The sequence below is a fragment of the Psammomys obesus genome, unplaced genomic scaffold (genome assembly GCF_907164565.1).
Source record: "Psammomys obesus unplaced genomic scaffold, mPsaObe1.curated_primary_1811, whole genome shotgun sequence".
Classification (NCBI taxonomy): domain Eukaryota; kingdom Metazoa; phylum Chordata; class Mammalia; order Rodentia; family Muridae; genus Psammomys; species Psammomys obesus.
Genome location: NW_026596466.1, coordinates 1,699,397 through 1,707,514, shown reverse-complemented (window position 1 = coordinate 1,707,514; position 8,118 = coordinate 1,699,397).

Genomic DNA, 8,118 nt, shown 5'->3' with positions numbered 1-8,118 from the left:
CCCGTCCTGACCTCGCCTGGTAACCGAGGTGTCCATCTGAGCTGGTTCTTGTCTCCTGAAGCAAAAGCTCCCACATCCCTGTGACAAGCCGGTAGTTCCAGCTCTGAAGGAGAGGCCTGGACTAAACCCCCGGGTGACAGCGACCTAGGACCGCTCTCATCCCCGAGGTTCACACTGGGCAGAGGGGACTCTTGCTGCCCATGAGGTCAGACAACCCACACAAACCTCTGCCCCTTTGACCATGGCTCGCCATAACCAACAGTAAGAACTCCAGGTGTGCCAGGAGTGTCGCAGGACCCAGGTCTGTGTGGCTGCAAGCTCCCACGTAGCACCTAGTGTAGATTCTCCAGAAAGACGACGTTTCTTCAAGGTTCAAACAATCTCAGAATAATTTCTCAGCCTCTACCGATTGACCCAAACACAGCCAAAGCTTTGCCGAAACATCTCACTCAAAACCAGACGCAAAGGCTTTACTGTACATTTCACTTAAAGCCGGGCGTAAAGGTTATACTTTACATATCACTACACACGTCAACATTTCCTGCGCTTTCTCGTTTGCGTACGAGTGTGCATGCACAAACCATGACGCATACATGGTCCAAAGAACAACTTTTGGGAGCTGGTCCTCTTGCTCCGTGTTGTTTCTGTGCTGGGCATTCCAGGCTAGCTGGCCTGCAAGCTTCCTGAGGGCAGATTCTAGGCCCATGAGCCTCTGGAAGTCTCTTCTCTCCTCGTCCTGCCTTGCTGTGGGATAGCCGGGATTCCAGATCAGCTACCAGGCCTGGTTTGCTTCTCTTTGGTTTGCTTTTGGCCTCACCTCTGGGGAATGTGACTCAGGCTACCAGGCTTGGACTGCACGAGCCTGTCCCCATGGGGCCTCTCCCTAGCCCTTCATCTCCTCTTCAGGCTCAGTGATGGTGTGGGTACATTACAGTTTGCTCCTGCAGCCACCTGCCACAGTCACTTGATGGTCCGCTGGTAGACAGTCAGAGTGTTCTCACCTTTCGCTGCTGGTGAGCAGTGCTGCTATGAGCGTGTTTCCAAGCCCCCGTGTGAGGGCCTTTGTGGAGATCTGCTGAGTAGCATCCAGGAGGGGAACTGCTCAGTCGTCTCGTACTCCTGTGCTTGACTCCCTCAGGAGACCCCACCTCTCTTTCCACGGTGGCTGCGCATTTCACGCTCCCACCGGCAATACACTGTGCCTACCATATTCTCGCCAACACTTGCTGCTCTCCAATGTATTTATTTCAGCCATCCTCATGGGTGTGAACTGGCATCTCATGGTGATTTTCCTAGGCATCCCACTGCTAAAGCACATGTCCGCTGGGGGCTGGAGAGATGGCTCCGTGGTTAGGAGAGCTGGCTGCTCTTCCAGAGGACCCGAGTTCAATTCCCAGCACCCACAGGGTAGCTCACAAACATCTATAACCATAGCCTATGGTATCTGATGACCTGGTGTGCAGACCAAACACCCATAACACAAAAACAGACATGTCCATTCCGCGACTGCCTACCCAGTCAACGCTGACTTTTCCTCGTTTTTATCTATGTGTGTGGTGTGCTTGGGGATGCACATTTTTTGGATGTGAATGGATGCATGTGAGCGTGTGAGTGCCCATGCATGAGAGGTAATATTTATACCTTCAGAAAAGTTTTAAAGAACCAGGTGCAGTGGTACAAGCCTGTAATCCCAGCACTCTGGGAGGCAGAGGCAGGCGGAGCTCTGTTCGAGGCCAGCCTGCTCTACAAAGTGAGTCCAGGACAGCTAATGCCACAGAGAAACTCTGTCTCAAAAAGACAAAAAAAAAAAAAAAAATTAAAGAGTCAAATAAAAACCAAAAGAGTATAAGGTTAGTAGCAATAGAATATTTATTTTTTGTTTTCCTCTGTCCCATGCCAGGTTGCTCTTCTGAAATGAGACAGAGATTTTGGGTTTTTCTTTAACAAGTATGCATGGGTTTAGAGAAGGAGAGAGCCCTGCTCTAACACCAAAGCCAGCTCTAATTTTGTAATTGAATTTGGATCACACAGAGACAACTTGTCACTTCTGCCTGTAGAGGGCAGCAGAGGCAAACTGGAGATGTGGAAAACACTGCTAATTTACTTTTTCTTGGGACATTTTCTCTTGATCATGTCTTTTTCCTTGCATATTTCATTTGTCCAGTGGTCTCCAGATTCCTTAGTTGGATGCTTTCATTCTCTTGGAAAGATAAAAGCAAAACCATGCCCCAACCCTAACTCTGGGGCCTTTGTTGGGTTGTATCTTTCCTTGGGCAAAATGTTTTTTGGCAACAGAAAAAGTATTATCTTTCAATTGATATTTTTTAAAAAATATTTTGAGGATTTGAAACTAAATATTCCTTAGTATATGTGGATAAATGCACCCATATTCCCCTTTCTCATTATATATAAATTTAAGGTTTAAGTGTATTTAGTTTTAGATCACAGAAGACATTCACTTGGAATTTTTGCAGTCTGTTTGCTTGCTTGTTTGTTTTGCTTTTTTGAGACAGGGCTTCTCTGTGTAGCCCTGGCTGTCCTGGACTCACTTTGTAGACCAGGCTGGCCTCAAACTCACAGAGATCCTCTGTGTCTGCCTTCCAGAGTGCTGGAACTAAAGGCGTGGGCCACCATGCTCAGCTTTGCAAGCAGCTTTTAAGTTTAAATTGGTGTAATCCAAGTGCTGGGGTGAAAGGTGTGAATCACCACGTGGCTGTGGATTCCTTTTAATAGTTATTTTCATAGGGTTGTCCTGGTTTAATTTGGTTATTTCCTCTTTTTTTTTTTTTTTTTTTTTTAATGTTAGGGGTAAACGTGCAAGTTTTTTGAATGTGTAATCTATCATTCTTATTGACTTAATTCTGAATCTGTTCCCTGGAAATTTTTAATAGCTTAATATTCTTAAACATGATGCTGACTTGTCCACAATTTCATCATTTTCAGATGTTTCGTCTGGGTCGCCTGTAAGAGCTACATAACATTTGATGTCTTTGCTAGGTTTTGCCATTTCCACTTGTGCTTTCCATGACCAGATATCTTTGCCATTTTTCTCCCATTTAGTGCTTTTCCGTTTTGATGACCAGATAGCTATGCCATTGCACACACCGCGAACTGGAGAAGACAGAGGTTTTCCTTTCGCTTTCCTAGTTGCTTATCTTATAGCCAACAGTGCTGCGCTGGCTCTGTGGTTCCTTCATCAGTATCGGCCCCTCCACCCCCAGTCTATAGGCTGCCGTTTTCCATTAGCTTGGTTCCATCGGCGGTTGATGAACCATTATTAAACCCCGCATTAGCCAAATGTGGTGACCTGTTGGTTCCCGCAGGTCAGTAGGTGCCTCTTTTTCTGGGAGAGGTGAGTGGCTTAGGGAAGGGGATTAGAGGCAACTGAGCCATTTCCTCAGTGCGGGAAGACACAGATCCCTTTGCTCCACATCCTGGCCAGAAAGGAACTCAGATAGGTACCAGTTCCACTGTAATATATTTCCTTCCATGGTTAAGTCTGCAAAGGACTCTGCCTTTGAACAGATCCAATCCGTCATCGTAAGGGGCGCCCTTATGACCACAGGGTGGTTGGCAGTGACTGAGTATAAGGTTCTCCAGGCCTCGCAAAATATCCAGATTTGCTTCTCAAAGAGAGAATATTTATTCTCCACATATGGAAAGCATTTGTAATAGAAGCCAACAAAAAAATGTTGGTGAGCTTATTTATGCCTTATGAAGAGTCCCCAGGGGACCAGCTGGTCCATTAGTGGTCAGGGTTGCATGCACAGAGATGAGCTTGCTGGCAGTTGCAAAAGCTGCTCTTTGTTCCTGTCCCCACTGGAAAAAGCTGCCTTTCTAGTAACCCTGTAGAGGGTTTTTGTAATAATCTGTAAATATGTGATTTCTCTAGTGTACAACATACCAATTAGGAGCTGTATCTGAGTTTTGTCCCTGGACGGTGGGATTAAAGGTGCGCGCCACCGCCTTGTTCACTGTAACTCTAGAATTTAGAAAACAACTAGTTTACAGAGTTCTGCCTGTCTCTGCTGGGATTAAAGACGCGGGCTGTCACCACCCTGCTCAAATATTTTATCTTAGCTCCAAATCACTCCAACTCTTAAAGATTTAGAAAACAAGTTTGAACTCTAGTAACTCCTTGAGTTTACTTAAAACATTTTAAATCTCTTAACTTTGTTTTTAATACCAAACAACAAAAATAACCTTTTTCCTTAAAAAGAGAACTCAAAAATCTGATGTCCAAGATGCCATAGCCCCATGGCGGTCTACAGTCTAACATTCTAACACGTAATTAGGACATGTGGTTTAAGGAAACCCATTTTAGCTTTCATGCCAGTGAGGCAAGTGTGCCTTGGTAAATTATCATTCCAAAATATTCTTTATGTTTATGTTTTCATGCCTGATTAAGTGAAAGGCATATATTAGTCTTTGTAAGTTAGTTTGGACTGAATGGCCAAGTTGTCTGACGAACTATCTTCTCTCTTTACTCAGGAGGTCTCTCCTGCTCAAATCTAATGCTTATCAATCTTGATGATATCCACAACTTTTCTTCTCCTGTAAAAACAAAAGGCAGAACCTCTTCCCCAATGTAACACACATCCTGGCTTTCATTCTGAGGTCAGCATATCTTTAAAACATACAGGTTTATTTAATTCAGCAGCTTGTTTTCCCAACTATCCAATGTCTCTCTAAATTGTTGTTCCTTTCTCACTAGAATTTTAAAAAATTAAAGATAATAAAGCACCGTATACTCTATCTCTGGGGGTCTTTATTACCCTTACTGTTTTTAAGGATGTCTTTTAAAGTGTGATTAGATCTTTCTATAACTTCTTGTCCTGTAGATTGTGCGCTATGCCTGTAATATGCTTTATGTTGTAATATGCAAAAAACTGTTTCATTGAGGACTTCCCAGGTGCCTTACCAAATCTGATGGCTTCTCATTTGTCCAAAGCTGGTGTGATTATCTGTCCGTGTGATCATGCCATGTGTTGGAGCAACAAATGTTTTAAACAAAATCTCAATTGTTCTATTTTATCAGTAAAGACTCAGGAGCCAGATGCTGTGGTTACAGCCTGCTAGCTCAGAGAGGCAGAGAAAGCACCCAGCTGACTTTTCTCCTCAGCCAACGTCCCAAAGAATCTCCCTGGAACAGCTTCCTTCACACTGAAAGCCCCTCCCTTCTAGTCCCTGGGCATCTCTCTAGTCATCCCACTGACTTCCTCCACCTATGTTTTTTTTTTTTGTTTTGTTTTTTGTTTTTTTGTTTTTTTTTTTTTTTTTTTGTTAATAATCCTATTCTCACTTCCTGCCATCTGGTCGCTTGCTCTGCCTCTTGACCTATGGTTGACTTTATTTAATCCTGAGGTTTAAGTATTCACACAGAAAGCTTTTGGACTGATTAAAGGTATGTGCTAAGGCTGAGCCACACCACAACTAGAAACAGGTTCTTCCAGTAAGGAACACAATCTCAGGGGTCACAGTGTGATCGGCTATCCTGAAACAGGTTTTGGCTTGGACTGCCTGTTCCCTGACATGCCGAAGTGGTAACTACATGGCTTTCTCAGCTCTCCATGGTTTTCTTTTGCAGTGATAAACTACCGGGGCAAATAGCAGCTTACAGGAGAAAGGACTCGGTTCGTCCACAGCTCCAGCTTACAGATGCTGATAGCAGGAAAGCCAAAGAAACTTCAAACGTCCAGTCCCACACATCTGCGTCAACAGCAGAGAGAAACCAGCACAGGCGCATACATCTGCAGTCAACAGCAGAGAGAAACCAACGCATGCCTGCTTAGTTGTTTACTTGCTTATGCTCAGATTTTTTTTCTAGATGTTTCTTTTTTCTTTTTATTAATTTTTTTATATTAATCACAGGTTATTTGCTTTGTATCCCAGCCATAGCCCCCTCCCTCATTCCCTCCCAATCCCACCCTCCCTTCCTCATCTTCTCCCTGCCCCTTTCCAAGTCCACTAATAGGGAAGGACCTCCTCCCCTTCCATCTGTCCCTAACTTATCAGGTCTCTTCAGCACTGGCTGCAATGTCCTCTTCTGTGGCCTAGCAAGGCTGCTCCTCCCTTGGGGGTGGGAGGGGGGTTGAAGAGCTCGCCATTGAGTTCATGTCAGAAATAGTCCCTGTTCCCCTTATTAGAGAATTATTTCCCCTTATTAGAGAATCCATTTGGATACTGAACTACCATGGGCTATATCCGAGCAGGGCTTCTAGGTTATAACCATACATGGTCCTTGGTTGGAGAAACAGTCTCATGAAAGACCCCTGTGCCCTGATATATTTGGTCCTTGTGGAGCTCCTGTCCTCTCCAGGTCTTACTAACTCCCTCTTCTTTCATATGATTCCCTGCACTCTGCCGAAGGTTTGGTTATGAGTCTTAGTATCTGCTTTGATACTTTCAGAGGCTCTCTGTGGTGCTCAGATGTTTTTATTTGCTTTTTTCCCCTCATTCTTATATGGCTCAGAATGTGCTGCCTAGGGAGTGCTGCCTCTCACAAAGGGCTGGGTCTTCCCACATCAATTAATTTAATTAAGACAGTCTCCCACAGGCATGCTCACAAGCCAACCCAACGGAAACAGTCCCTCACTGAGACTCTTCCCAGGCGACTCTGGCTGATGTAGATTTGACAATTAGAGCTAATCATCACAGCGATCATACAAAATTTGCAAACATTGCCAAAAGAAAGTAAGCACTTTTTTGGGACAGATAATACTTATACTTTAGTGAAGTCGATTTTTAAATATCTGTGCATGTGATGTGTGTGTGTGTGTGTGTGTGTGTGTGTATGTACAGGCTAATGTGTACAAAGTCAGGTGCATGCAGGCCATGGCAAGTGTGGAGGTCAGAGGGCACCCTCCAGTGCCAATCCTTGTCTCCCAGCTTGTTAAAGACAGGCTTTTCTCTCACTCACCACCGATTATTCCAGGCCTGTGAGCTTCCGAGGATTCTCGTGTCTCACAACAGGAGCACTGGGGTTGCAAACATGTGTGACTGTGCCCATCTTTACATGGCTTCTGTGGCTTGAATAAAAGAGATGCACCAGCAGTTCAGAGCACTTCCTGACCTTGCAAAGGACCTGAATTTGGTTCCAGCTCCAGGCGATCTATTGTCTTGTTCTGATTTCTATGGGCACTGCTCACACACGATGTGCTCGAGCACGCGCGCACGCACGCACACACACACAGGCAAAACAGTCACACCCATAAAATAAAGATAAATGAGTCTTTAAAAAAATTATGTGTAGCCAGGTGATGGTGGCGCACGCCTCTAATCTGAGCGCTCGGGAGGTAGAGGCAGGCAGATCTCCGAGTTCTAGGCCAGCCTGGTCTGCAGAGTTAAGTTCCAGGACAGCCAGGGCTACACAAAGAAATCCTGTCTCAAAAATCCCCCCCCCCCAAAAAAAAAGTGTATAAAGCTTGAAGAAAAGATCTGATGCCAACTTCTGCCCTCTACAGGAACATGCACATGTGAACACATCTACATGAACATATGCAAACCACACCCACACCCACGCCCACGCACACGAGATCTCCCCTCGCTCGCTAAGCCGGTGTCTAGAGGTGGGTAATTGTGACTGGAAGTCTCTTGTGTACATTGTGCTCTCCACCCTTGCAGGGGAGTCAATTCTTTTCTGCACTGATTCCACTGATGTGACACACACTTGAGACCGATGGCACACTAGAGCAAGGCACTGAGAAATCACAGGAGCGGCGGCGCCCAGAGATGCTCAACGGCTGAAATGCCTGCCATGCCAGCATCAAGCCTGAGACCGGGGTTCAGGTCCCCATACCCTGTCAACGCCAGGGGGAATGGCAGCTCTCCTGGAATTCTGGCTCTTGGAAAGGAAATATGGGGGCAGTGTGTGCCCTCAGAGCAAGATGGAGGGGCTCATTCTACTGGGGAGTTCTGGGTTCGAGGGAGAGACCACCTTAATGTGTAAGGTAGTGAGCCATCAAGGAAGACACCAGAAATCAACCTCAAACCTCCACTCCCCTCAACACACACATCCTTACACATGCAGGGATCTACGCACAGGTGAACAGGAAGACATTTGTGAATGCATAAGAAAGAAAGAAAGAAAGAAAGAAAGAAAGAAAGAAAGAAAGAAAG